The following is a 27,352-nucleotide window of genomic DNA, read 5'->3' as shown; positions in this document are numbered from 1 at the left end:
CACAGAGAGAGTCTGACTAAGGAAAGGTTTCAGCAGAGGCTGCTCTGGAGATCCATCACCCTGACCGTCCTGCGAATGGGGCTTTCACCTCAGGAGAACGACCTCAGGATGAGGAAAAACCACAAGCTGATTAAATGCATTAGATGTGGAGGATGAACAGAAGTGTTCTAGCTAGCACCGCCTTTGGGGCTGCAGGCCAAGAAGACAGTTTTGTGAGAAATGACTGATACTAAATATGAAAGGATCAGGGTAAGCTTGGACTCTCAAAGGCCACTGAAAGCCCACATACCATTCTGAGTCCTCCCGTCCACTCTGGAGGAGGTCATTGGGGGTCACAGATCATGTACCTGGGAGGTCACATTGTCTCTCTTAATGTACCAGTTAGCAGCCCTGCATAGGATGAAAATGGGATGAGACCGTGGTTGAGTCCATTCCCTGGTGGCCTGTGATGACAGGGATCCCGAGACAAAATCTCTTCCCAGGCTTTACTAATGTTGGGAACTTTCAGGCCCCCCAGGGGTGACATGGTGTGAGAGATGGAGCAAGATGATCTGGAAGTGCTTTTTTTTCTTTTCCTAGACCTTTGTGAGACCTTTCAATTGTTGAAAAAGACGTTCTTTCAAGAAGTCTTGATGTGTCACTCAGATGTCTCACTATTTGGGTGCTTTCGGGGCCATGACTTTCTACCTTCAATCAGCACAAACATTATTTCAGGGAATGGGTGGGAATGAGGATTGATACCACGTTAGAATTTTCATCCTGTTGCTACTGGGGGGAGGGTGACTGTCCTTTCCACCACAACAAACAAACAGCTTAGGACACTAATATCTTCAGGAATCTGAAGTGTCTTCAAGTGCCTTCAGGAATCTTCAAGTGCCAGGTCATGGGACATACAGGGAACATCCCTTTCCTCTCAGGGCTACACTCCTGGTCTCTGATGCAGGACTGAGAATGAGAGCTGGTCAAAGTCCTTGGCACTGATACCAATGATGGCAAAGATAGTGTCACTGTGCAAGGATGGTCTGTGCCTGACAGTGTGGCAGGCCTGGAGGGCTGTGCTGAAGGGGGATGGGGACAAGGGGGTTCATGTGTGTGACTCTCCTCCACCCAGCCCTGTGCCCAGTGCTGTCAGTGATAGAAATCCTTACTCTGGGAATTCAGTTCCTCGGTCACAAGGACTGCTGCTATCCGGGTGCAGACACTTGGTAGCAGTCAGATGCTGACCCATCTGTTCTAAGTAGAGGTGACTTGTTCATTCGCTCTAAGGACCAACATTTCCCGGAGAGTGGAGCCCTGCAGATGGGGAACAATCTGGGGAGACGAGAACGGAAAGGAGCAGCAATGTTGGAGCACCAGCTGAGGCCATGGGGGCATGGTACATCTAGGTGGGCACCCACTGAGTAACTCCTGGGGTCTGGTAGGGGAGGAGGGCTCCCAGAGCGAGGAGGAGGGCACAGAAACAAGCTCTTTCCTTTCTGGTGGTGGTGGGCAGCTCAAAGGTGCCTATAAGAAGTCTCATCAGCCCATGGTGGCGAGAGGTTTGGACTTCCAGGCACCTGTTTGTGGAAAGGATGGTAGCGTGACTGCGTCTGCTCCACTGGCCCGAGTGCAGCCCTCATGAACCGGCCTACAGTGGCCTGGGGCCACACGCAGCACTTCCACCTGCTTGGCTGATAAAGCCACTCAGGGCAAGGTCAGGCTCCCTGATGCAGCAACTTCATCTGGGAACCTGTCGGCCTTGGCCTGAGCTTACTGCCTGCAGAGCAGTGGGATCAAGGGAGGCCATTCCTGGAAGTGTAATGGTATTCCAAGTAGCAGGGTCACCTTTTTAGAGGCACAAAATCAGGGCTGTGGCCTGGGTCATACCAGTGACAGACACAACCTGTGTGATGCCAGGAAGAGATGGGAGAAGAGAGGAAATGATGGTGGGGACGGGATAACAGAGGGCCCAGGAGCACAGAAGATGGACGGGTTTCCCACACAGCCAGCCCTCACTGCTCATGGCCCACACTTCTGCCAGGCCCAGCAAGACACCCAAGATGAAAGGCATGTGTCCTTGTGGCTTTGCTTCTGTACCAGTGAATACTCCCTCCTCTTGGCCTGACATGGTGAGAAAAAGGAAGAAGACAGTCACAGGTGTCAGGGCCTTAGCCCAGAGCCTGGCTGTGGGTGACTGGAGTCTCTCATGGTGTGGTTCCCAGGAGCAGTCCCTGAATCAAGGACTTGAATGCCAGTAGTGTAATGGGAGACGATCCCAGGAAACACTGGGAGGAGAAAGGGAAACCAAACAAAGGAGCGGCAAGGGCTGGTGGAGATGACGGAAATGAGCAGGTTATTGCCACAGGCAACTGGGGCTTAAACTAGCCAGGCAGGCACTTGGGAGGGATAGCTGGAGAGGAGGCCTCCGGGCGCCCCCCGCTGGTAGTTGAGCTGTCGCTTACCTACCAACTTGGGTCCACTGTTGGCTACAGGCTGCTCCCAGGGACAGGAATTCCCCAGCATTTCTGGTCTGCCCTAGCATGGGGGGAAAGGCAGAGAACACCAGTAGGTACCATCAGTGTGTAGAGACCCGTGAGAGCCAGGTGTCCAGGGCAGGACACTGTTGGCGTCTGCCGGAGTGGCCAAGGACTTTTTAGTGAACACATGCAATTACAGAAAGGAAGGGTCACAGGTGCCCACAGAGAGCAGGGCAAGGGACGGACTGCTGAGCGGGAGGCCTGGAGCAAGGCTCTGTAACAGACAGGACTCCTAGACCCTGGAAAAGGTCCAGGGAAACTGACTCAGTTGTACCAAGACACAGAGATGACTGATGGGAACGTTAGGACCAGGGAGCCCAGATCTACAGACCCCGAGGGCACGATCTTGTTTCACATCCAGCCATAGGCAGGCTCCAGTATGGCCCTGCTGGTGGATACTGACCCACACACCAACAGCATGGTCAGTAAAGGTCTTTGTCTACCAGGTGAGGTCAGGTTCTCTCTCACATGAATTTCAGTCCAGGACAGCAGGTTCCAGGACTGGAGAATGTTCAGCGATAGAGCATCAGGTTCCTAAAGGGGTGTGGGCAGCCTGCCGGGGAACTGGTGAGCTGCTGGCATCGTACCCCTGACGGTGAGAAGCTGGGCTGACAGGGACAGGACATGCTTCCATCTGTCGTGCAGAGCCCAGAGGAGTGTCATTCCTGATTTAAAATGCCAACAAGTGTTCTAGCCATGCACATTAGAGGCAGGGCTATGCAACATCCTCCATGAAGAATAAGGAGGAATCTCCATGCCCCACACTCGTTTGAAGACCTGAGGAGCCAATGACCTGCCCAAAGCTAACAGGCTAAGGATGGCTACATATCTGTCGGGCCTGAGGGGAACAAGAGCCTAGCTCTCTCTTCCTCTGGTTACAGGAAGAAGAAACAAGACTGGTGAACGACAGCCCACGCGTCCCTTTCCACTCGCCATCATTTCTCTGCCTTGCTAATTATACAATTGTGATCTCTTGCCATTAAGTCATTGAAATGAAAGATACTAAATAAGTCTGTGCGTGTGTAGAGTCCGGTACTTGTTTATTGATCATCCTCTTCTGCAGCTTTTCTTGAGAGACGTGATGCTGATGTTTCTTATCTACTTCTATTTATCAAGATTAAGGGGGAAAAATCCTCATAGTTTTCAACCAGAGTCAATAAAAGCATGTTCAGCAAAACCAATACAATACAGCTTGGGTGCCATTCTTTGACTGATTTTTTTTTTTTTAACTCTCATGCGATGGTCCATTATCTTGAACTCTAGTGCAAAGAAGTATAAAAACGAAACAGGCATCCGTGCCTTGACCCTCACAATCACAGGGCCTCAAAACTCATGCTGATGCTCTCCTGAGTCGGAGAGGCTCAGCTGCGCTTTCCATGTCACCAAGATGAAAACCACTGACCATCTGAGTCTCATTATACCACCGGCTGTACACACTGGCACACTTTCTTGCTGTGTACAATGATGTCTCAGAAAATTTTTGAAGACCTTATTTATCAGAAAATTGTTCCTTCTAAACACATGTGTGGAAATATTCTTGCACCATACGGACCACCTTCGTTTCCACCCATCCCTCACCTCCTTTGCAGAAGGCCTTCAGCACAACACCTTGTGTTCATAAGGTAAGTGCGACTTTCTAATTAGAAATCAAACATGGGTGGTGGAATCTAAATGTGGAATTCAAATTCACATGAGGTCCAAATATATCCAGCTGTTCCTATCTGAGCTTTTTCCAGGTGCAGGAAAGTGATAAGGCGAGTCTGATTCTTCTAATGGGACTTAGAGAAGAAATGGCAACATTTAAGGATTCCCATCTGGGAAAGGAGAGGAAAAGCCCAAATGTTCTAAACATTTACCCTTAGAATTCTTTCATTTTCTGGTGTTGAGGCAACTCTTCCATGGTTTGGGGAGGTCTTCCATCCCTTCTGCTTCTGTATCCTCTCCTTAAAATCATGTGGGTGGCTGACCCATCCTGCTGGAGAGGGGGAATGCTAGGCATCTTTAGGACACAGCTGCTTTTCAGCTCCTACCTGGGTGGGTCTGCAGCTGGGGTGGGGTGGCGCTGCACAGCGTCTTCTCCCTTAAGGAATCCAACCCTGTAAGGCCAGCTCCACTGGGAATTCAACCTGATGTTCTGAGGGGGGCCCTTAGCACTGAGAGGTCAATTTCTGTCTATAGGGACCCTCCAGACCAATAGGAGGGCCCTAGACTCTGCCTCTTTCACTACATTCAATCCAGACTATACTGCCTATAGCAACCCCCTGACTCTGGGCCAGGCTCCCTCTGCCCCTAGCTTTTGCACATCCAATCCTCTCTGCTCAGAACACATTCCAACCCATGCCTCCTACTCCTTGGCCTTGGGCCCTCGCTGGCTTTCAGTTTAGACATCATGTCATCTGAGACATGGCTCCTACGTCTTTGTTCTGGAATTAGGGGGTCCTGCTGCATGTGCCTACAGCATCCCTTCTCTCCCAGCCCCTGTGCTAAGCTGTGCCTATTAGACCAGAGCCTGTGAAGGGGAACTGTGTCTGTGCAGGTGAGCTCCTCACAGTGTGGGTTAAATGACTCAACAACAGAAAGGAAGAAAGGGAAAGTAAAAACAGAGAGGATCAGATAGGCAGGTGACTACTTGTCCACAGCCCCTGCTATGGTCTGAATGTGTTCTCCCCAATTTAAATATGGGACCTGAAGCCCCAAGCTGATGGCTTGAGGAGCTGGGGCTTTGGGGAGGTGATGAGGATTAGTACCCCTATAAAAGAGGCCTGGGGGAGCTCTCTAGCCCCTTCGCCTGTGAGGACATGGTGAGAAGCTGTTAGTTTGCAACCTGGAAAAAGCTCTCAGCAGAATGCAGCCGTGTAGGCACGCTGACCTCAGGCTTCCAGCCTCTGGAGCCTCCAAACACCTGTGGTTTCTAAGCCTCTAGCCTGTGGTATTCTGTTATAGCAGCCCAGACTCACCAAGACAGCCCTCCTGGTAGGGTTTGCCCGCCTGCCTGCTGAGCAAGGGTGGGCCAGCTACTTCTCCAGGGCCCACCACCAATGAAGGCCTGCCAAGGAGCACTGGTACCTGGTCCTACCTGGAGCCATACTGCAGCCAGCTCCCCCTCTTTGGTCTTTGGGGACCACACTGGTCCCCTGTCCCTATGTTTGCTCAGACTCAATTCATGCTATGCCCCACCCTGGGCAATTAGGAAAGGTCTCTGCCATGCCCTGCTCTCTCTTGCTAGTCCATCCTCTGCCCCCTGCTGCTGCCCTATGTTGGCCCTGGCCAGCCATCAGCCAGCTAGAGCTCCTAGGCCCTGGCTTCCCTCTATACAGCCTATGAGTTCTTGGGCCTAGGCAGGGATGAAGGAACTTCTGCAGGGCATGGGGTGGGTTGTCTCCATATGAGGTTTCAAGTAGCCCCTTACCTAATTCCACTGAGCCCATGGCCTCTTCCTCCCCAGCCTCTGTTTCCGGGCCCCAGGGAGGAGGGCATGATGCCCGACTGCCTCCATCTCTGTCTCACCTCCACTGTCTGCCACTGTGACCATGGACCTTCGTGCACAGCTGCAGAGGAGGAGGGGCAGCCCAGATCTGGGTCCAGAAAGTGAGCAAACAAAGGCTCGGCCCCAACCCTGAGCTCCTCTCAAACAGCCTAGACTGAAGGCACAGCAATCCAGACCTGGCTCTCATCCCATTTGGTCCCCACATCCAAGTTAAAGAGCAAGACTGTTTCCTTCTGGCACAGGGAGCACCAGAGAGGGGGAGGAGCAGCTGCCAGCAGTGAGGACTTGCTGGGGGAGGGCCGTCCCGTAGGGATGACCACCTATGTGACATGCACGTGCCATTAGATCACTACCTGGAGAAGCATAGGCCATGGAGTGCAGGTCCAGCCTTGTCCCTGTTACCTGCAGCTGGGCTGTCGCCTGTCCTGACACCTTAGCCAGGCCCTTCTGTCCAGGGACTCCTGGGGATAAAATGCATAGGCCAGTCTCCACCCCCCCACCACTCTAACCTAGGGAAATCTCTCAGACACCGGCTGGGGCCCCCAGATCCTTCCAAATGCAGACCATAATGCGCTTCAGGTCAGGCTTTCTTCCCCTTGAGTATACAGGCCATCCCAGGCCCCCGGCTGGCGTGGGTGCCTGCCAGAGCTGTGGAAAAAAATTGTATTTAAACAGAGGGAAACTTGAGGGGATTATTTAACTGAGCTTTGAATTTATGCTTGAGTTTTGAAGGGGTAAAAAAAGACAACCCTCTTTAAACAACTTCCATGAAAGGTTATAAAACACAAATAATTTACATGTGGGAGCAGATGGCAGGCTGGGTGCTGTTCTAGGCAAACCATGTGTCCCCTGGCAGTTCTCTTTAATGGATACTACAAGTTTATAAACTCAAGGGCTAGCAATTTTCCCGAGTGATTGATTGTAAGGCATAAAAATGCTAACAGTCATGACCTTCATTTCTCCCGAGGAGACTCTCCTCCTACCCACCCCAATTCCAGGGGTCCCCAGAGAAACCTGAGTCCCAGGTTTCTCATCCACAGGCCACCTGCAGCAGACTCTGCAGCCTCTCCTGTTCCAGAACCTATTGGCATTTGTGTGTCCCAGCCCCAGACCTACATCCCTCTCGTTCTAAGTTTGTTCCTTTCTTCTAAAGGATTCCTATTCCCGCCCTGCTTCCCCATATCAGGAGGGTCTGACCCTGAAACTCCACGTGGGGCCTCCTCTCTCCCATGGCCCTCTGCAGGTGGCAGTCCTGGAGGTGGTCGTGTCCCAAGCAGCCTTCTTGCTGCCCAGCCCACCATGGTTCTCACTACGGAGTCCTCCCTCTAGGGGCCAGGCCTGGCCCTTGTCCTAACTTTGTGGCCCAGCACATTTTGTCTCCTTCCTGTCCCTAGGTCCTCATGAGCACAGACCACCAGGGGTTTGGCTCTGGAGCAGCAGACGAGGGTCCAGAGGCAGGAGATGGAAAGCTGAGGTCTAGAGCCTTGGGACTGGCATGATCAAGGGGCTCACAGAAGGGTGAGAGCAAAGAGGGTTCCTATGACAAAAGTGCCATTTCTTTTTAATGTTTTATGACCCAAATGAGACTGTTCTTTCTGGGCTCTGCTGCCCATGCTGTGGGGTCACAGCGGGCCCTGTGGGCACCAGCAGAGCAGGGCCAGGGCAGACCTTGCAGGAAGAGTGGTGATGGCCAAGATATGAGAGGACATGCATGCTAGGCATACATGTGACAAGCCTTATCTTTGAGGTCGGTGTCATTAGTGGCCCATGTGATGGCTAGGGAAGGCGAGGTGCAAAGTGAGGGAAGGACTTGTGGAGGCTATACAGGGCCACCTTGTACCCGAGGAGGGGGCTCCCAGCCACTGGGCTACTCTGCCTTTTCTCACGGTAGACCTTCTCTCGATGCATCACAGTGGTGTATATTGCATCTCCCAGAAATTTCCAAACCTGATGCTCCAGAACAGCATCCTGGCTAGCACAGGGGCAAGGCCAATGCGCTCGGCAAGATCCAGGCTCAGATTCCCGGAGCTCAGAAAACACAGCTCACAGAAACACACCAGGAATCACAAGGAGCATAGGACCGTGACTTTTATTTTTTAAGAAAATTTAAAAAAGATTTTATTTATTTACTTGAGAGTGAGAGAGAGCTCAGAGGGAGAGGCAGAAGTAGACCCCCACCGAGCAAAAAGCCTGAATCCCACGACTCTGGGATCATGACCTGAGCCGAAGGCAGACGCTTAACCGAGGGAGCCATCCAGGTGCCTCAGGACTATCAATTTGAAAATACCACTTCAGTGTGAGCTACCTAATCCTGCTATTCTGGTAAAAACTTCCTAATTTTTCAACAGAACTCTTTCTTTCTAGGAACAGATGGCAAGATTTTTATCTCAAATTGCTTCAATAAGGAAATTGTTTCCACCCCTTGTTGGCGTGTGCAAGCACAATACGTGTCCTACATTAGCACGGAAGTAGCTGTGTGTGGTTTGTGCTCACTCCTGAGATGTCGAGGAGACACTTGCACGGTCGGGGAGCAGTGGGAAGAGCAGCCTGCACAGATCTGCCCCTGCCCAAGCCGTATGCCTGTCTCTGCCCTGCTCCCCTCTCCCCGCTTCCCGAGGCCGCCCCGCTGGATGGTTTCTGGTGACAGTGCTGGGGCTGTGGTTCATGCCTTTTCTTTGCACTCTCCATTGGCCGCAGGCCCAGCAACCTTCTGCGGTGATCTGGGAGGGCATGTGGGCCCAGCACCCGTCCCATCTGGTGTGGCTGCGGAGTGCAGGTGTATAGATGGCCATGGGCAGCTGGCCCCTCAGGTGTTGTGCGGATCCCCATAGGGCTTGTGCTCAGCACAAGCACAAGCACAGGGCTTGGCCTCACAGCACACAGGGTACATGCCAGGTCCTCCCTGCTCCGGGGGGACACACACAAGAGAAGGGCCGCTTCTGCATCAAATCTCCCATGACCGTGAACACCCCTGCTTCCGCAGCAGACACTGAGACTGAGAGGGACTGTGGACAACTCCTAAGGTTTCCCCACTGGGTGGTCCGACCTCCTGTGAGGACTTGGGGTCCTGGGGTGGGGGGCGGCTCTGGATGCCATCTCTCTGGAACAAACTCCTCAAGAGTCTGACACAGCCTACCATCCACTAAAGCTGGTAAGATGGGGATTTACATTCATGTTCTCACAGAGAACTCTTTTTAAACCATGGCTGCCACCACTGTTTCAGGTAATTGATGGACTAATTCACACCCAGATGTTGAACGGCCGATCAAGCTCATCTAAACTGGGGAGGCAATTCTGACAATGGTTTAATGGGTTTTCCCTTCCAGATAGCATTTACAGGTTAGTGGTAGCCTCCAGGCATAGAGACAAGTCTTGAGAAGGGAAGGGGGGCATCTGCGGACAGCCGGCTCCTCCGATTGTCCAGGCGCATGTACCCAAGGCTTCACCTCTCCCGAGCCCATGGCAGTCCTGCAGGGCAAGGCGGCTGTGCCTTTGCTCTCCCCTGCTTCAGCGCTTCACTGGAGACCAGCCCTGCCAGCTGGACGGTCAGCACTTACCGGGCCCCTAACAGCCTCAGCAGAGTGAGGCTTTGTTTGGGGCATCCCCACAGCTGGCAGAGCCTTATGTAATCAGGCACTCTGCGAAGCCTTCTGAGTCAGAAGAAGGCAGCAAAGCCATGCGAACACACTGCCATATAGCCTAGGCCACGTGGCCTTCTTTACAGTAATGAGTTGTAGGCTTTGTCCTTAGGCCGGTTTTAGGGCTCATTTAGGACTGTGGGGTCAGAAGATGGGAGCTTGGAGTTTCGTAACCCCATCAAGTAACCAAGAGTGAGCAAACGTGGGAAACAGTTTGGAAAGGATGAGGTCAGGAGAGACCCTTCCACAAACACCCACCCCAGGGTGGCATCTGGGGTGAGGGGCACACCCCCCGACCCCCATGTCAAGGTCCACATGAATCATCCCCACATTGCTTTCTGAGCTGGTTGATTTACCCACTGGCTACACTCTTTTCATCCCCTCATGTCACTCATTTCGTCCCCTCCCGGAAAAGTCACTGTGCAATTCACTTTGCCAGCATGTCTTTTAAGTCTTGGCAAATAGATGCAAATCAAGGAAAAGAAAATGGTGGGTAAATTGGATTTCAACACCAGTGAAGGGATCCATAGCGATCAACCCATGGGCCCTCTACTCTTAGGGTTCTACTCTGCCTTTCCTGGGGACACGATGTAGTCAGGTGTCCAGCTTCAGTTACCATCCAGGCTCCCGTGGCTGGGTGTAGGTCATGGGAAGGTTTTACTCAGTTTGATGGCTGCCATGCCAGTGGCTTTGGAACCCCCACCTACCAGTGCCCTTTGAAAGAAGAGCTCTTTCTGCTTAAAGCCTTGCTCAATTTTGTCACTGAATGCAAACAACAGCCTTTCCTCTGTTTCTTCACCCTGGGGAAAAAATCCAGGATGCAAAACTACAACCACCAAGCCACTCTCTATCAGGGGAAGCTCTTCCAAGTAGGTCAGCTACAGGATCCATGGTCTTCATGGCACACAATCTGGATCCCCCCAAGAGGCAGCAGCAGAGGCGGTCACCTGAGGGCGACTATACTGAGCCCATGGGACGGGGCCGTAAGAGCCGGGGGCTCTGCCGGAATGGTGCCATCATAGTACAGGGAGCTCTGGGCTTCACCTCTGCCGCCCCCTCTTCCCCAGGTGCACACTCCTGAGCAGAGGCCCCTCAGCATGCTCACAGCTCAGGGATCCCAGGGAGCCCCAGGAACCATCACCAGTCTTGTCAGTCTTTCATAATTCAAGGGAATCAGGGTTAAAAAAAGTGCACAAGCAACGGACATCATTTATATGCTGCAAGTGGACGAGCTGGCAGCCTCTTGCATCATAAAGTTTAAATAACGGTGGTTTAACACCAGATGTAAGTGCAGCTGTCCTGAGCGGGATGCCATTAGCTCCATTAAGACGGGAGATGGTGCTTCTCCCAGTTCAGCATCCCCAGGAAAACATCACACCTGTCATCTCGGTGCCTCAAGTAGCTGACCTGATGAAGGAGCGTACCAGCACCTTTTCAGATCACATCCATCACGGGGCTGGGACATTCACAGAGGAGGGCAGAAGGGCTGCAGACCAACCAAAAGAGGGGTCCACCGTGCCTGCCCTGAGTGCATGCTGGACAAGACCTTGGCTCCAGGTACTCCTAGGTGGCCTGGTTCTTCATGCCCCAGGGAAGGCATGGGATGAGTGGAAGGAAAAAGTGGCAGAACAGGGGAGGAAGGGAGAGATAGGCAAGAAAGGTGGGGGGGGGGGCAGGAAGAAGAATGTTGGGAGGAGGAGGTAAGGGAGGGAGGGGACCTAGGAAGGCAAGAGAGAGTGCATGAAAAAGGAAGTCCTTCCCCAGCTTTGCCAAGTCCCTGGAGGGCAGAGTGAACTGATCTGGGCAGGTAAGGAATGTGATAAGGTCTACCTGCACTGGTTAATGGCCCATGGTTCCATTCCCATCAAGAAATATTTTCAGGGGCTACTGGATACAAAGGGCAAGCGTGAGAATGTCAACAGCAGCACAAGATCACCAGGGCTGAAACACAGCCACAAACACACCCGTGGAGAGAGCCGACAGCCTCCCCACCACCCCTCTGACCTGAAAGCATGGTGCCGGGCACAGGGCAGTCTTGTTTTACAGGCAACAAAAAGACCCAGGAGGGAAGAGAGTTCTCCAAGGCCTCTGGGGTAATTCAGAAGGAAGATGAACTGTCAGAGTCAGGCAGAACATTTTTCTGGCAATGAAATTACTGTGACTCTTTATCAAGCAAAGAGAACACTGGGATCACTAAGAGCTACCAACACCAAGGTGGCCAGAGCCCAAGAGATGAAAACGCATCTGTCCTGCTGTCTGCCTGCTGCCTAACTTTCCCTGTGTCAGGGGGAGGTGCAGGTGCACATGTGAGAGTGCCCACACTTCTTCCTCCAGGAGCCTGCACCTGGCTGGGGAGTGAAGCCAGCTGAGTGCCTGTGGCTGCTGTGGGCTCCAGGGCCAGGCTGCAGGAGCACAGAGGATGGAGCCCCCGGACTTTGAGGAGGAGTGACTGGTGACCATGGAAGTCAAAGGAGGCACTTGTTGCAGGTGCCAGACCCTTCTCCTATCTGCCCTCCTGGGATCCTGGCATATAACCGGGATCTTTGCCCCCACATAGCTGGCGAGCAGGCAGAGCCCTGGGACCATGAGCCAGGATCAGGACCTGGGCTCCAGGAGCCACAGGAGCTGTGAGGCCATCGCCTCTGCACACCGAGGCTGCAGAGAGCCAGAGATGATGGTGGTCCATGGGAGGGTGGCTTGGCCTGGAGCCTCCTCGACATGCACCTGCAGGCGCGCTGCCGAGTGCCACTCCCACCTGGCCGATTGCCTGGGAAGCAGCTTGTCCAAGAAGATCCAGACTGCTCTTGTGGTATCATCCTTTGCTCCCATCTCTCAAGTACCAAACTAAAGAATTGAATTTTTAAAAGACAGCAAATGCATTTGCGTCGCACTGAGCAATGAGAGGAAAACAACACAGGAGTACTTAGCGGGATCCACAGCTGGGGAAATTTTCCTGAGCTAAGAGATTTCTGGGCAGGCAATGTCTATAGAGGTTTCTCATTTAAGTGGAAATCCCTCCTAAGACACTAAATGACAACGGCTAACACACCCAGAGTTCACCAGTGCCGGGCACTGTTCCAAGAGACTTGTGCGTATTAACTCACGTAATCCTTGCAGCTACCTTATGAGGTATGTACCCTTATTAGGTGTGTTTTACACATGAGGGAATAGAGGCACAGAGAGGTTAAGCAATTAGCCCAAGGTCATGTAGACTGAAAGCAGCAGAGTCGGGATTTGAACCCAGGCAGCCTGATCCTAGAATCCATCAACTTAACTGAGTGTGTCCTGAATGGTAAATAGCCTAGAGAAAGCGTTACATTAACTTTCATAAGAACTGCTCACAATTCTAGGGACCTTTGCAGCTGGTTTGAGGAGGGATTTATCTACTTTGTTTTAATAGACCTTGACATAATTAGTTTTGGGAGTCCATCCCAGAAAGAATTCCAAAAGGGACTTTTCCAAGAGGGAAGGAAGAAAATGTTTTGGCACTCTGAGCCCTCTGAGTCCTTCTGCCACAGAGGGAAGGGATGAATCGTCTTTCGTTGGAACTGATGGACAGTTCCAGGCAACTGGGTGGAGAGTGGGGAGGGTAGGTACTAGTGGTTCTCACACACCAGATGCTCTGCTGTCCTAGGACCTCCTCTAAACACCACAGATGTGGCAGTGGCAACATCCTTCTTCACTGTGGGCTAACTCCACACTAAGTTCCACTCATTGTCCTAGCCTCCCAGCAAACCCACGGTGCAGCCGAGGCACAGAGAGACCGTGATGTGCCTTGTCAGCTTGGAAGCACAGCAGTGCCAGGGACAGTAACTGAAGCACAGATGTGCTCACACATGAATGAATGAACTGATGAATGAGAACGGATCTAGGTCCAGGCCAAGGCGTCAGCTCAGTGTGCTACCCTGTGTCCCCCATGTTCCTCTCCTTCCATGTCCACTGACAGCACAGGCTGTGAGAAGGCAGAGGAGGACATGTGACTCTTTCTCTCCCTTGCAGGACCCTACCCATGGGAGGGAGGGGCTGGAGTGGGATGAGACCAGTCAGTGCCACCTTGTCCTGAAGTGTGTGGTCTCCTACCATCACTTGCCATCCCTGTTGCCTCTGTATGACAATATTGTGAGTGTGCACGGACTGTTCCATAGCTTTCCAAGTTTTTGTGCGGAGACCAGATGGAGCCTTGAATGCCCTCCTAGGCGCTGGGACCTACCCCAAGGTGCAGCACCCTGTGAGAAGCCTCACAGAGAAGAAAAAACTCCCACCCTTCTTGGCTGTCTCAAGACAAGCCTCCTAGGCCCAGACCTGACAGCAGGGGATGCATGCCTGACCTATGTCAGCCTCGAGGGCTGGCCCTGACTCTTGCCCAGCCCATGCCACCAAGTTGAGGAAGGGGCGGGAGAGAAGCCCAGCACACCCCCAGGGAGCACCCCTAGTGGGGCCAACATGTGGAGCACATTGTGAGTGCCCAGCAGGGGCTGGCAGCTATGTCCTGGGTAATGAGGACAAGCTACTGGGATGAGGTGCTGCTGACTTGGGGGCACTGTGGCTGCTGGCCGGCTGCAGAGAGGGTGCCCACAGCCCCGAGAGCCACTGCAGCATTTCCATCTGAAGTGGAAATGCCAAAGCTGGGTCAGCACGAAGTGCACCAGCAGCACAGTGGCTGTCAGAGGAGAAGCACGAACCATTCTCAATAATAGAAATATCACATTTCTTCTCCAATCAGCGAGTTTTAATTTATTTATCTAGCCGAGCCATGATGGATATACTCTGCCCAAATATATTACATGGGGAATAATGCAATCTCTTATCCAGAAAACCACCATATTACAGATACTATCAAGCTACTTTCTCGGAAGTGTTTGGTACCCTAGCAACCAAAAGAGAGAGAGAGAGAGAAAAAAAAAACAACACCAACAACAACAAAGACATAAAAATTACACTGCAACTGCACCACTTTGTTGAAATTAGTTTTGCAATAAAGCATATATTGTAAAAAGAAAGATATAATGATATATCAGTTTGGCAAAAATCTGATTACAAAGCAAAAATGCATACATCTAAGTAAACTTGCAGAGCTTTTAAAAATGGAACTTGGCAAGGCAGTCCTGGGCATGCTCTATCGGAAAGGGTGCTGGATTTTCTTTTTCCTCCTTAATGATAAGTGTGCGCTGAGCAAGAAGCCCTTCCCCCACACGCAGCTCAGCGAGGCCAGCCTCAGTGCTGAACCACAGCCTGCAGCCATCAGCCCTGGGGTTCAGAAGAAGCTCATATGGATGGCAGACGCCTGCCTGGACAAACAGACCATTTGTCAAGCAAGTAAAATCTCTCTGCCCCCAAAGCTGGACTGTATGTCTCTCACTGTGGAATGACACAGAGAGGCCCCAGCAAGACGGCTGCCACGTTGTGCTCTGAGCAGCTCTTTGCACCTCGGCCCTGGGATTGATGGTTAGGAAGCCCACATGGCAGCGGCCCGGCTCCAGCTGGGGCGCCAAGGCTGTGCTCAGTGAGGACCCCTCAGCAGCTGGCCTGAGCCCGCATAGGCCGAGACCCTGAGACACACTGTCCCCATGCACTGTCCTATCATTGGACTCTCCTCATGGCCTTTTGTTCTGTAATATTCTCTGGGGCCAGTTTCTTCCACCAGCTGGAATACCTTGGGGGCAAATCCGACTGTTAGGTGATTTGGCGTCCTGGCCCTGGGCACAGTGCTTGGCATACAACAGCCCTCCCTCACCATGAGTTGGTTAGCTGAACCAGTGGTAGGCTCCAACCCAGAAGGGTGGGGGGCGGTGGACGGAAAGGTACGGAGATGATCAAGGGACAAGCCCTGCCTTGAGCTTTGAGCAGCTTCCAGCATGGTTGGGGGGAGGGGAGAGAGAAAGGTGCCCAGGGAATCTTCAGCAACCCCCATGTCTGGCCTCCCCTCTGTTAATTCCTTGACCTTCACAGGCTCCTCACCTTGGGCCTTCCTCATTTTCCCGCTACAGGAAAGAGAATAAACTCATCATATTAAAATGGCAGACATACTAAGGACTCTGAAAAACAATCTGAGGGGTTTGAAGGGGTGGGGGGTGGGAGGTTGGAGGAACCAGGTGGTGGATATTAGAGAGGGCACGGATTGTATGGAGCACTGGGTGTGGTGCAAAAATAATGAATACTGTTATGCTGAAAATAAATTAAAAAAAATAAATAAAATAAATTTTAAAAAATTAAAAAAATTTTTTTAAATTTAAAATAAATTAAAAAAAATTTTTAAAAAGGGCTGTTGTATGCCAAGCAATGTGCCCGGGGCCAGGACGCCAAGTCACCTAACAGTCGGATTTGTCCCCAAGGTATTCCAGCTGGTGGAAGAAACTGGCCCCAGAGAATATTACAGAACAAAAGGCCAAGACATACTATCTTGAGAGGTATTTTTGTTTCCCAAGAAAATATGAGGCAGGAAATGCTTAACCCAGAAGAATAAATGGGATGAGGTCAGACGTGGTGAGCTGTGGTTGAAGGTGATACACTGTGGCACCCATTGCTAACAGGGCAGAAGATGAAAGAAATCTGTTTTTAAAACATGTATGTACATGTATCTTACTGATTATATTTCTTAACCTATATTGATTGCCTTTCCAAATAAGTGTGGCCTTTCAGAAAGGGTCAGGCATGCAGACTTCACCAGCAGAGGCTGAGGGCGGAGGGTCTGTGAAGGAGGCCTGTAAGATGGAACAGTCTACAGGGGAGATGGGAGGTTCATCTAAGGGGAAGCTTTATGTCAGGGAAAAACCACGCTTGAGGCTTCCACAGCAGGTGGTATTCAAGGTCTTGGGGAAGAAGTGAACAGGCAAAGGCCGAACATGGTGATGAGGAATGAGGAAACAGACTCCTGACCTGGGGCCTGTGGAGCCCAGGGTCGGGGGACAAGGGCTCCTTGGCAGGGAGGTCCCACTCAGCGAAAAGCTGAGCCTAGTCCCACTCCCTGAGCAGGGAGGGAGTTTGGGTCACCCTCAAAAGGCCACGTGTGTACTGCCATCCCCTGCTCAGGCCTGATAATACTCAGCAGTCATTAACACTTGGGGTCAGGACACCAGAGTAGGAAGCTTTCCTTTTTATTTCCCTGGAAAGGCCTGTCAACGCTCAAGGAACAACATCACCCAAAGTTCCGCTTTAAAAAAATAAACAAAGACACCCCCAACACAACGAGCCATGTAAGCCTGAGATCTGCCTCCCAGTAGCTTCGGCCAGCATGGAAACAAGGCCCCACTGTGTCCAACCAGAGACACGAGAGGCTCTAAGTCGAGATGCCCCTGGGGCACCCACCCGCACTAGTCTGCTCACGGGGGTGCGAGAGTGCCCCATCCCCTAGATGACCACACTCTTGCCACCTCTGGCCCTTGGCCACCCTGGTGACCTCCTGTTCTCGCCCTTCAGATCTCTGTGCATTGCACGAACTTGCTGACGGGTCTCATGAAATATGACTGGGGAGATTCCATTCCACAGACCCTTAGCAAGGCTCCAGCTAAATGCACTGGGTGGAATTTACAACCTACAATTTTCTGTAACACCTCCCCAAGGTGGGGAGGTAAAGATGGAACAAAAAGAGAGAGAGAAAAAAAAAGGAAGGAAGAAAGAAAAAACAGAGCTAAGAGAAGGAAATATAATTTCAAGCTCATTCATGATTTATCTCTTCCCTCCCTGTGGCTGCAGGGGATTCTGACTCTGCTGCAAGATGGTCTAGCTGTACCCAGGACAGTATGCTAGCTTGCCACAGAGCTGCAAACAGCAAACAGCAAACAGCATGGGCAACTTTAACCCTTCCGTTTTTGGTTGCTTCCAGCCCTCACATGGCTGTGACCTGGCCTGGCATTTGGTGGACCCCAGCAATGGGGCTGGACACCACAGGCTCCCTGGGGCACGCAGATGGGTGCACCTGGTTCACAGAGATAGTCACCTCGTTCTCCACACAAACACAATTCTCTGGAGCAAAATGGAACAGAAAACATTTGAAATCTGTGTCCTTTCCACTTCTGTTGGGTCTCTCCTTTTTCCAATGCCGTGCCTTTGAAATGCCGTAGAGCCCTGAAGACAGATGAGCAGCAGAGAGAGGGAGCCTTTCAGGAATGTCGGTTTCCACGTCAGCAAGCCCAGGGCTGCAGGGCCAAGCAGGCGCTCCACGGCTGCCCGCACCGCCTGCTCTGAAGGGCTCTGTCTACAAAGCAGTGAGCAGCAGCCCAAGTCTGCATTGCCCCACATGGTTCATAAAAGCCCTTCCTCACACACGACCCCCATTCAATCCGCTTCTGCCATTTAATCAAGGATTTTTAACTTCCTGAAGAAAAGGGGACACAGGGACCTTGGGAAGAGTGGATGAGGCCATTAATCAATGGTCCCCTCATGGCTGTTAAGAAGAGGCCAATTCATATGCCTGAGCATTACATTCCAATTAGTGCATGCGACGGGATGAAGGGGTTAATGCCAATGTTGCTGCGCAAAAGAAACCCCGGGAAAATTCATTCCGCCCGTCTGGACTTCGACTCGCATCCATCTATCTATACGTTCAGCTGAGCTTTCCCTTCCCATTCTGCACAGCGAACAGTCATTGTTTAAAAATGTCACGATAATCATCAGCTTTTGCGGCAAAGATATGAAAAATGTATTGCAAGATCAAAAGGATGATATTGTCTTCCAGCAGATTACACATTCCGCCCACAGAAAGGGCTAATCTGATGTCCTCAGAGAGGAAATAGGTAAACATTTTCAACATTATCGCCATCTGTGTTTCATTTCTTTGGGCCTGCTCAAGAAAACAGTTATTTATGTATAAATAAAAAAGAATGATTTTTGTCCTTAAGAAAATAGTAATGGAAACCTTGAGGTATCTGCCTTGGGTTTTACAATGTGAACCGGTACCCCCGGGGAGAAAACCTGCAGGCCACCACCCAACCTTGTCAGGTATAAACAGCCACACTCCCGTTTCTGTTCTGTCTCTACCCCAGTTTGCAGTGAGTTTGGGAACTGGCCATGGCAGGGCCCCATCTGACATGTTTCATGAAGAGAGAAGGGCTCCCCTTGATGGGAACTCCAAAGAGGTACCCTGGGATTGGAATCCTAGCCTCTCCATGTTGGCATGACATTTGTCCCCAAGTCTGTGCCCCAGCTCTAAAATGGGGACGACCAGTCCTCAGGGATGTGCCCCGAGATGACTGGCAACTGCTGGCCAATGAGCGTGCTCACAGACAGAAGGGGCTGGTACTACTGGTGTTATCAGTAGGAGTATTATCATTAAACATGAGGAGGAGGCTGGGCAAGGAGAAGTCAAATGCTTTGAAATCTCTGATTTCAGCAAGTTGTTCCTGAAGGCCCTGCTATGCACTTAGGCCTTGGTTGGCTTCCTGGGAGGGACATGAAACATCCGAATGGAGTGTCAGACCAGCAGAGGGTGGAGGATAGGTTCCCACACTGCCACATTCTAGAAGGGGTAGGAGAAACACAAGGAAAATGAGACATCCCAGCTCCTGTGGCCTGCAACATTGGGCTGGTGCTGGCAGATTGCTCCAATCTCTGCCTTTCTCAGAAGAGGTACACTGTTACCTCCTCCTTTCTCTATGGACCCCCCAACTGCCTCCAAGGGACTGGTGCATAGGGCTGACTCTCGGGGCCTTTCATCCAACAGACTTCCAGAAATTGAGGGGATTTCACTATTTTTTCCTGATTCCTCAGCCTGAGAGGCACAAAGGGCACATATACTTATTCTGAAGCCAAAAACAAGGAGCAAGGCAAACCCACCAGCTGGGCTAGAGGCTTTCCCATAGCTCTGGATCCAGGGAAGGGGTGGGGAGGGAGGCCACCTGGCAGCAACAGCTTCCCCCAGGGACCGCAGGTGGGGTTATTACCAGAGGAGTCACTCAATAGTTGGAGCAACCAAATGTGATTAGGGTTAGGCCTTTAAATCCTAGACTGTAAAGAAATCTTTACCCAGATTTCAAGTACAAATTTTAAAAACATTGTTTTGTTCTCAGAAATCTACCATAAACATGAGTCAGTCCAATCAATGGATTATCAAACATTGCTTGTGGGGACTGTAGAGAATCCAAGACAAAACAGGACTTGTCCTCAAGCAGCGTGTTGTCTGAGGCAATGGGCCACAAAGGAGAGGAAAGAGACATGTGGGCTCCTGGCATCGAAGGCTGCCTCTAGGACCGAGGGCATGGGGAGGTCATGCATAGGCTGTGGTCCAATGAAGTCCAGCTTAGGTTTGGCGACATGAAATGCTATGCTTTTTATTTCTTGTTTTAGCTTCAGTGTGCTCTGGGTTACATACCCTTGACTAGTGAAGTATGTTTCTGGACGACCATGTTCCCTTTCCTTTGTCAGGGACTCATGTGACACCTTCCTGCTCCCCATCACAGACACATGGATCCCCCATGCCACCCTGCTCTTTCCAACAAGGGCAGCAACAAAGCTATGTGGGGCAGACATGCAGCCTGCTGAGGAGAGGCGTGGGCCCTAGGTTGGCCCTGGAGGTGATACTCCCCTCCTCCTTGGGGAGACCAGTCTCCTCCAGTCTCAGGCCCTGGTCTCTTGCTGTTCCTGTTCAGGGTCATCTTGCTGTTGCTTTTCACAGGAACACACATTTCTTCTCTTTCCATTCTGTCTGTGAGCTCCTGGGATCTATTCCCAGGGAAGCCTAATAGTAGTGCTACGTCCCATCACCAAAATGAAGGAATAGGATACATTTATAGTGAAGCAGGGAAAAAAAGACATCCACTAGAGCCCAACACAACTTTAAAGACCCTAAATGTTGGGGCGCCTGGGTGGCTTAGTGGGTTAAGCCTCTGCCTTCGGCTCGGGTCATGATCCCAGGGTCCTGGGATCGAGCCCCACATCGGGCTCTCTGCCTACTTGTGATCTCTGTCTGTCAAATAAATAATTAAAATCTTTAAAAAAAAAAAAAAAAAAGACCCTGAATGTTATCTGGTAGTTTCTCTGGAAACTTCTCACAGGTGTTATTCATTAGGTCAGGGCAGGCCCGCAGTTCTAATCACTTGGCTGGCTGTGTGACCTTAGGCAAACCCTGCTCCTCTCTGAATCTAAGTTTCTTCATCTGACAAATATGGGCTTGACCCCAACTACAGGCTCAAACCCCTCACAATCTTGCATGCTATAGGAGGTTTGCTTCTCACTTTCCTTCACTAACCCAGGGAAAAAACCCCCAATTTCCTCTTCAATTTTACTGTTTTACTTACAACGCTGAGTTTTCTGATATTATGCACATGTGTAATTTTAACTACATTAAGGGTTAAAGAAAGTTTTGGAGATTCGTCTAGAAATCAACCCACATTCCAGGGAATATGCCTGTGGGGAGAAAATGCATTTTAGTTTTCAAAGGTCCAAACAACGGCATGACGACAGACGTCAGACTGCCGGAAACAAAACCCTCGTGTGAATTGCGGACTACTTGCACAAATCACTTACTCAAATTCCATCTGTCGACACTGCTCTGCTATTAAAATTTCCAATCTAAAGGGAAAATGCCATAACCAGTGCGGGTTTCAATCCCGTGTCTCAATATTGGGACCTGCCATCCATCCTCCCCTGTCATAACAGACTGATTACCTCCAGAAGTGGTTCTTCGGGAACAACGAGGTGATTCTCACATTCTCAGCAGTTTGGTCTCTTGCAAGGGACTTAATTCGATTCCTAAGTAGTTTACTGGGGCATTTACAATTTCCCTGTTCCTTATCCCAACGTCACAGTGTAATCACCCAGTTTTAGCTCACCGAGGTCTATTGCTGCAAATCTGTCCTTGAGACATCTTGGGACAAATGCAGATTTGACTCTCTTCCCACTAAACCAAAAATACTCCAAATTTCTGGAAAGATTCTATTACAGCTACTGGCTGTGTAGCCTGCTGGCTCCTGAGCACACAAGCCTGGGGGTTCACGGATTTTGCACCAGGGCCCTTGGAGAGAGGTTGGGTGCTCAACCCTATTTGCTGTTAAGCTATTCATATCTAGGCATTTTATACTATTTAGATGACTTATGCCATTGGATCAATCTGTGTAACAAATCTCATGAATTTTCTTCATTTGGGATCTCCACTGCCCTCCAACATATTTAAAAAGAAGAGATCAAGTGACCTAGGATGTTCAAATAAGAAAATAATCACACATTCCCATAACCATACTTCAGAAGCCTCCAGCTCCAAGCTCTGATGAGACAAGCTCCAGGCCTTGTGCGGGCTTCGATGAAGAGCCCGCCAAGAGTGTAAGCCCCTCTGCCAGCCACCGTGTGAGAAGGAAACGAGGATGTCAGGCAACAAGTGGGCCATCTACTTGCACAAACCATCTGGCCTCATCCTGAGTCATTCACAGACATCGTCCAACAAGGGGGCTGTGAGCATGCAGAAACACAGACGTAGCTCTTCCTGGCCAGCCACATCCTCCGTAGGGGCAAACAGCCAGTGGCATCTGCTTCGACCACATCCCCTTCTGCCCGTGAGGCTCTAACGGCAGATGGAACCTCAAAGAATAAGCCGGCCAGGTGAGGGGCTCACTGGGGGCTCACTCGCAGGCCAAGCATACACAAACCCTTGAGGGGCAAGGCCTAGGACCTTGGCACTCCCTTCCTTCCATTTCCCTGGAGGCTCCCTAAGAAATACTGCCAAGCTCTGCACTCTGCTAGGGCCAGGGCTCTCTCTCTCACTCACCCCAAGATGTAGCACACACCTTACTTCTCTTCTAAACTGTAACACTGCACGCTGTGGCTCGGGACTCCATGCACTACATGGACCCCATAACTTCCCTTTCCCCCAAAAGATGAAGGACACCCCCAAATCTACTTCCATGTCAGCGACTGGTTTGGAAAGGGGTGCATGTCCCACCCTGGTAGATGAGTGTGAGGGGCAGTCTTGTGGGCACTGAAGAAAGATGGAGCAGAGAGAGTCTCTTCTTTCCCTGGATGTTGCTTTGTGTCCATGTGACCCCCGCAGAAGGCCAGACAGAGGGCAAAGCCAGCCCGCAGAGGATGGCAGGGAAATGAACCTGGGCTTCAATGACATCATCGATGGGCTGTCCTACCCAAGGACTTCACACAGAACAGGGAAATAGCTTGCCCTACTGTTTGAGTCAGTCTGAGTGGGGCCTTTTGTAACCTGAGAGAGGAGATGACCTGGCAAGAAACCTAGTTGCTGAGCTGTCCCTGGGCAAAGTCCTGAGACCCCAGGGGATGGGAGACATGCTCCAGTGACGCTTTGCTCGACCTGGAGCTCACAATCACATGGGGTCTGGTCTTGACTTGCTTCCAAAGCCTGATTGAGGACCACCACGTGAACTGTGTTCTAGGCCTTGGAAATTAAAGTGTATTTCCTATGCATGGGGCAGCTGTAAGAAATCACAACAGCCAGCAGCCATTCCCGCATCCGTAGCCACAAGGTGCTAGGCCTTCTGGGTTACTCTCCAGCATGGGAACATCTGGTGACAAAGACGTGACCTAATTTTAGTCAAGTTCCTTTGAACTCTCTTTTTCTTAAGGCCTTGGCCTTGGCCTGCTGAGCCCAGTCACAGCAAAGAATCCTACTAAGCCAGTGTATCCAGAATCTCCCCTACTCCTGATAGTCTATCAAGCTTCTCTTCCTCCACCCTGACATTTAATCAAGCTCCTCTTTTTCCATACCCTTGATACCTAACCAAGTTCCCCTTAGCAATCTTCCACCCTCCCCCTCATGTGGCCTGCTGGCTATAAATCAGTCCTCTCTTGTCCCTCTTGGCTTGGGGTTGAGTTCCATCTTTCTTCCCTATTGCAATAGTCTTAATCAAGTCTTCCTTGCCATTTTTAACAAGTGTTAGAATAATTAGTCCTCAACACTGGCCATTCATTCCTCCTTAGCATTCTTGCTTTCCTTTTCTTTCTGATGGTTCAGGCCCCGGGCTGCGAAGTAGGGGAAGAGGTCTGTCACCTAAAGCTTCCTCTCTTCTCTCATCTAGTCCTAGCTCCTCAGCTTCCTCGTACAAAATCTTTACATCCGTAGGGGGTAGAGCTTTCCAGCACCAGGAGGATTAAGGCTTACAGTGCAACTACCCTATCTGGAGGTATTGGGACTTTATATGCCCTGAGGTGTAGATGGTAGATGCCCTCCCCTGACAGGAAATGATGAGAGAGAGAACAAATACAAATGATGACACACAAATGACTACACACATGACTGACTTTATCAAAGAGTTAAGGCCCTGAAGGCAGGAAGAGGTTAGAAAGGAGCAGAAAAGGTAGGTGAGGATGGGTAGTCAAGGGTGACTTCTTTACCTACATCACCCACTTGCTGCAGGGCTGCCCCAAGCCTTCACACACCCCAAATTCCACTAGGTCTGTGTGGGTTCATTGCTTTGAATTCAGGTCCCACCTCCCCCAGACAGGACAGTGACTGTCCCTGCAGCGCGTGTTCACGGACACATCGCAGTGGCCTCGAGACTCCAAGGCCTTCCAGATGTTCTCCTGAGATGCTCTGCTCTGGGAGCTAGAGCTGCACCCCTGTGCCTCCCCACAAACCCCCACCACACAGAGCCCGCCTCCGTGGTGAGCGCGTGCTTCTCACACCAGGTACAACGGTGGAGGCCCTGGGAGAGCCCAAGGGACTGACGTAAAGGCAGCAATGTTTCTCCAGCAGCGGAGGCATTCTGCTTTGCTGATTCTGTATGCAGGTTTTTCGGGTTAGAAAATGAGAAAGACAGTCCCAATCCCCCCACCAAATACCCTAAACAGAACAATACTCCAGGCTTTAAAAGGTCAAGTTGTTCAATGATGGTTGCTCTTCCATAGAAGAGAAGAAACACGTCTTAGTTTTACAAGAGATTATCTGCAGAAGAGCCTGCAGGGGCAGGTGCCTTCCACAGCTATGTCCCCGCACCAGGGACACTCCCTACCCTTCTGCCGGCCAGCAGCCTCCACAGTGCGGGGTCAGCCCCGCACAGACCAGCCATGAAAGAGGAAGAGAAACTTCTGTGTGGGAAGGCTGGGGATGGTGACTCCATGACCAGGAGCCAGGGAGAAGGTTAATCTGATGGCCAAGTGTGATGGGGAAATTCTCAAAGTTTACGTTAAAGAGGAGGCCATTTTCTCACATTTTATGCCTTTTCTCCAAAACAGAGCTGAGTGAACTGGTAATCTAAATCAAACCTTTCTTTGACCTGCCTTAATTTGGATAGCCTGGGAACCAAACCATACCTCTAGGCATTTCCACTCCGCTGGGAAAAATGATCATTTGCCTGCGGGACACACTGACCTCTCACTGCTGGTCCCTGAGAGGTGTGCCACGTTGACCGTGCCTCCCCCACCCCCGACCAAGCATCTGCCTTTGCCATGCTGGTTACCTCGTGACCTCCAGGGGAAGCATCCATCCTGCTTCCTACCCTTCAGAGTCAGGCTCAAGTGCCGATTTCTTCTGAAAGCCTTCCTACCTGGCTTGGCCCACGGTGATTTCCTGAGCTGCTTCATGAGGCCATATGACTATTTCGTACAAGTAGGGAAGCCCCCCGCCCCCCTGCCCCCTCTGCTGTTTTGATTTACTCGCTGTTACTTTCTGTGTGTTGCATTTTCCCCAAATAGAGAGTAAGCTTCCTGAGGGGACACCGCATGCCACATGTTCTTTGAAGCCCCCGCAGGGTGCTGAGCCCACAGTGGTACATTGAGAGGAAAGACAGCCAAGCAAGGGTGGAGAGTCTGAGTTCCCAAGCACACATGACACAGAACCAGTCCCTCCCTGCTGGGGGACAGGGCAGTGAGTCGCACCTACTGGCCTACTTCACGGAGGGGAGCACAGGGGCCAGCCCAGCAGGGTTGGTGATGATGGTGCCCCCCAGATGCTCAAGAGGCAGGTCACCTCCAGCCGGCCTCAGTGCAGGTCCTGAGAAACAGGCCGGAAAAGGTGACAGCTTCTGCGTGAATCTGAATTAGCCGACGCTGTCTGCTGAAGGTGGGAAGAAGAGAGACTTCATGGTAAGCCTGACAAAGTGGCATGCAGACAGGCATGACTAACATAAATCTAACCAGGATACTAGATTTCCAAGTAAATAACATCGATGGTTAAAAACGCAAGGTAGCTTTGAGAACACAGCGAGCAGGCTGGGTCTCTGTGGAGGCAGGAGGAGTGTATCAAAGGGAAGGGGGTGAGGCCACTCACCCTGCTGGATGGGTTTCCAGGAGCCCTGGGCTGGCGCTTGGAGAGGAAGGAGGACGAATGGGATTTCGGTCCTTTGAACTTCTTCTCCCGCTAGCTCTGCACTCTCACAGGCAATGAGTCTAAACCTTCCCTTGCCTAAGAATCGCCAGGGATGCTAGTTTAAAATACCAAGCCTGGATCCCATCCCAGAGACTGTGATTCAGCAGGACTGGGCTGGGGCCCCAGAAGCTGATTTTCAAGGAATGTTCCCAGTAATTCTGGTGCAGGTGGCCTGTGCTCCAGATCTGAGAGCCATGTGGGCCCTGAGAACAGAACAGAACTCCTGGCTACACCTCCTCTATGTTTTCAACACATCATCAAGGAACACTTTAAATAGATGGATATCTCTGTGTTCTAGAATCTTCCTATGGGGACACAGAAGGGGGTGGCTAGCTTTTCAAGAGACCAGGCTTCTGTCCCTACTCCAACCAGGCTTTGGCCTCTAAGGAAGAGGCTGGGTTGGGGTTAGCGCCTGTTCTAGCCAAGGGGGGCAGGAAAAAGGCTGACTTGTGGACCTCACTGGATTCTGAGTCGAAGGAAACAGGGCAAGGCATCTGTCATCAAGTTGCTCATCCACTCTTTGAACGAGCTACTTCCCACAGAGGAAAGGGCGGTGCAGGGTGAAGACGAGAGCCTCAGACTGAACCACTCCATCTCAGTCTGCCTCTCTTTCCTGGGGTCATTCTTGACTTGGGGCAGAGTTCAGGTGGAAGGGCTGCTTGGTAGAAGAGCCTTCACCCGTCTTCAGGGCTCCTCATCCATTCAGTGGCCATCCATGCACCCATCTATCCAGTTATCTATCCAACAGGTACCGAATTCTCTTTGAGTGATAGGTCCTCTGCCACAGGCTAGGAGCATACAATGAACAAGGCCAGGCCCTTCCTCTCTAAGTTGCTCGCAGTCAGGTGAGGGCAACAGAGAGACAAATGAATACAACGGAACATAAAAGGGAGAGAAGTCCTGGGCTTAGGGACACACAAAAAAGTAAGTATCCAATTCTTCCCACCATGGCAGGGAAGGCTTCATAAGGCAAGGAGGGCTGGCCAGAAGACTGAGGAGTGGGCAGCAGTCTAGGGTCAGAGTATCTGTGCGTGTACATGTGCACCACACTCTGCTTGGACAAAGGCATGAAGCACACAGCGAAAGCATGAGAAAACTAGGTTTTCTAAGGCCCACATGCAGGCAGGCTGGGCCTGCAGGTGGAACCTGTCTCTCTAGCTCCCTGCGGGGGAAGGGCTGTCTGTTAGTTTACAGGAAGCCACAAAGCTGAAGTAGCAGACTAGGATGGCATTCGTGTCACTTGTGTTACTGGTGTTTCAAGCAGCCCCCTGGGTTGGCTGTGAGGAGGGCCGCTGGAGGGAGAAGGGGAGCTCCTGGCCAAGTATGGTGTTGAAAGGAAGGAGCAGGAGGACACAGACTCTACAGACCCAGCGGGCAGGGCGAGGGAGGCCAGGAGGCCAGGGTAGGTCTCAGGCTTCAACAGGACGCCGAGGACACTCAGAAATGGCCAGGA

At 51.3% G+C, this 27,352-nt stretch overlaps 1 protein-coding gene across 2 annotated transcripts in view; it reads right to left on the bottom strand.

Moving 5' to 3' along the window:
• Positions 1 to 27,352, bottom strand: part of FSTL4 (follistatin like 4) — a 418,614-nt gene that overhangs the window by 260,444 nt on the left and 130,818 nt on the right. The window contains exon 1 of one of the 2 annotated variants that reach the window (XM_032336728.1): positions 25,801 to 26,060. The exons of the other annotated variant lie outside the window; for it this stretch is intronic. The gene's annotated coding sequence lies outside the window, so the exon portion shown is untranslated. Of the gene's footprint in view, positions 1 to 25,800; positions 26,061 to 27,352 lie in introns of those variants that run through there. 2 annotated transcript variants of the gene reach the window in all.

This window comes from Mustela erminea, chromosome 3, assembly GCF_009829155.1.
Source record: "Mustela erminea isolate mMusErm1 chromosome 3, mMusErm1.Pri, whole genome shotgun sequence".
NCBI classification, from domain to species: Eukaryota; Metazoa; Chordata; class Mammalia; order Carnivora; family Mustelidae; genus Mustela; species Mustela erminea.
The sequence above is the reverse complement of the archived record's forward strand: the minus strand, read 5'-3'. Positions and strand labels throughout refer to the sequence as shown.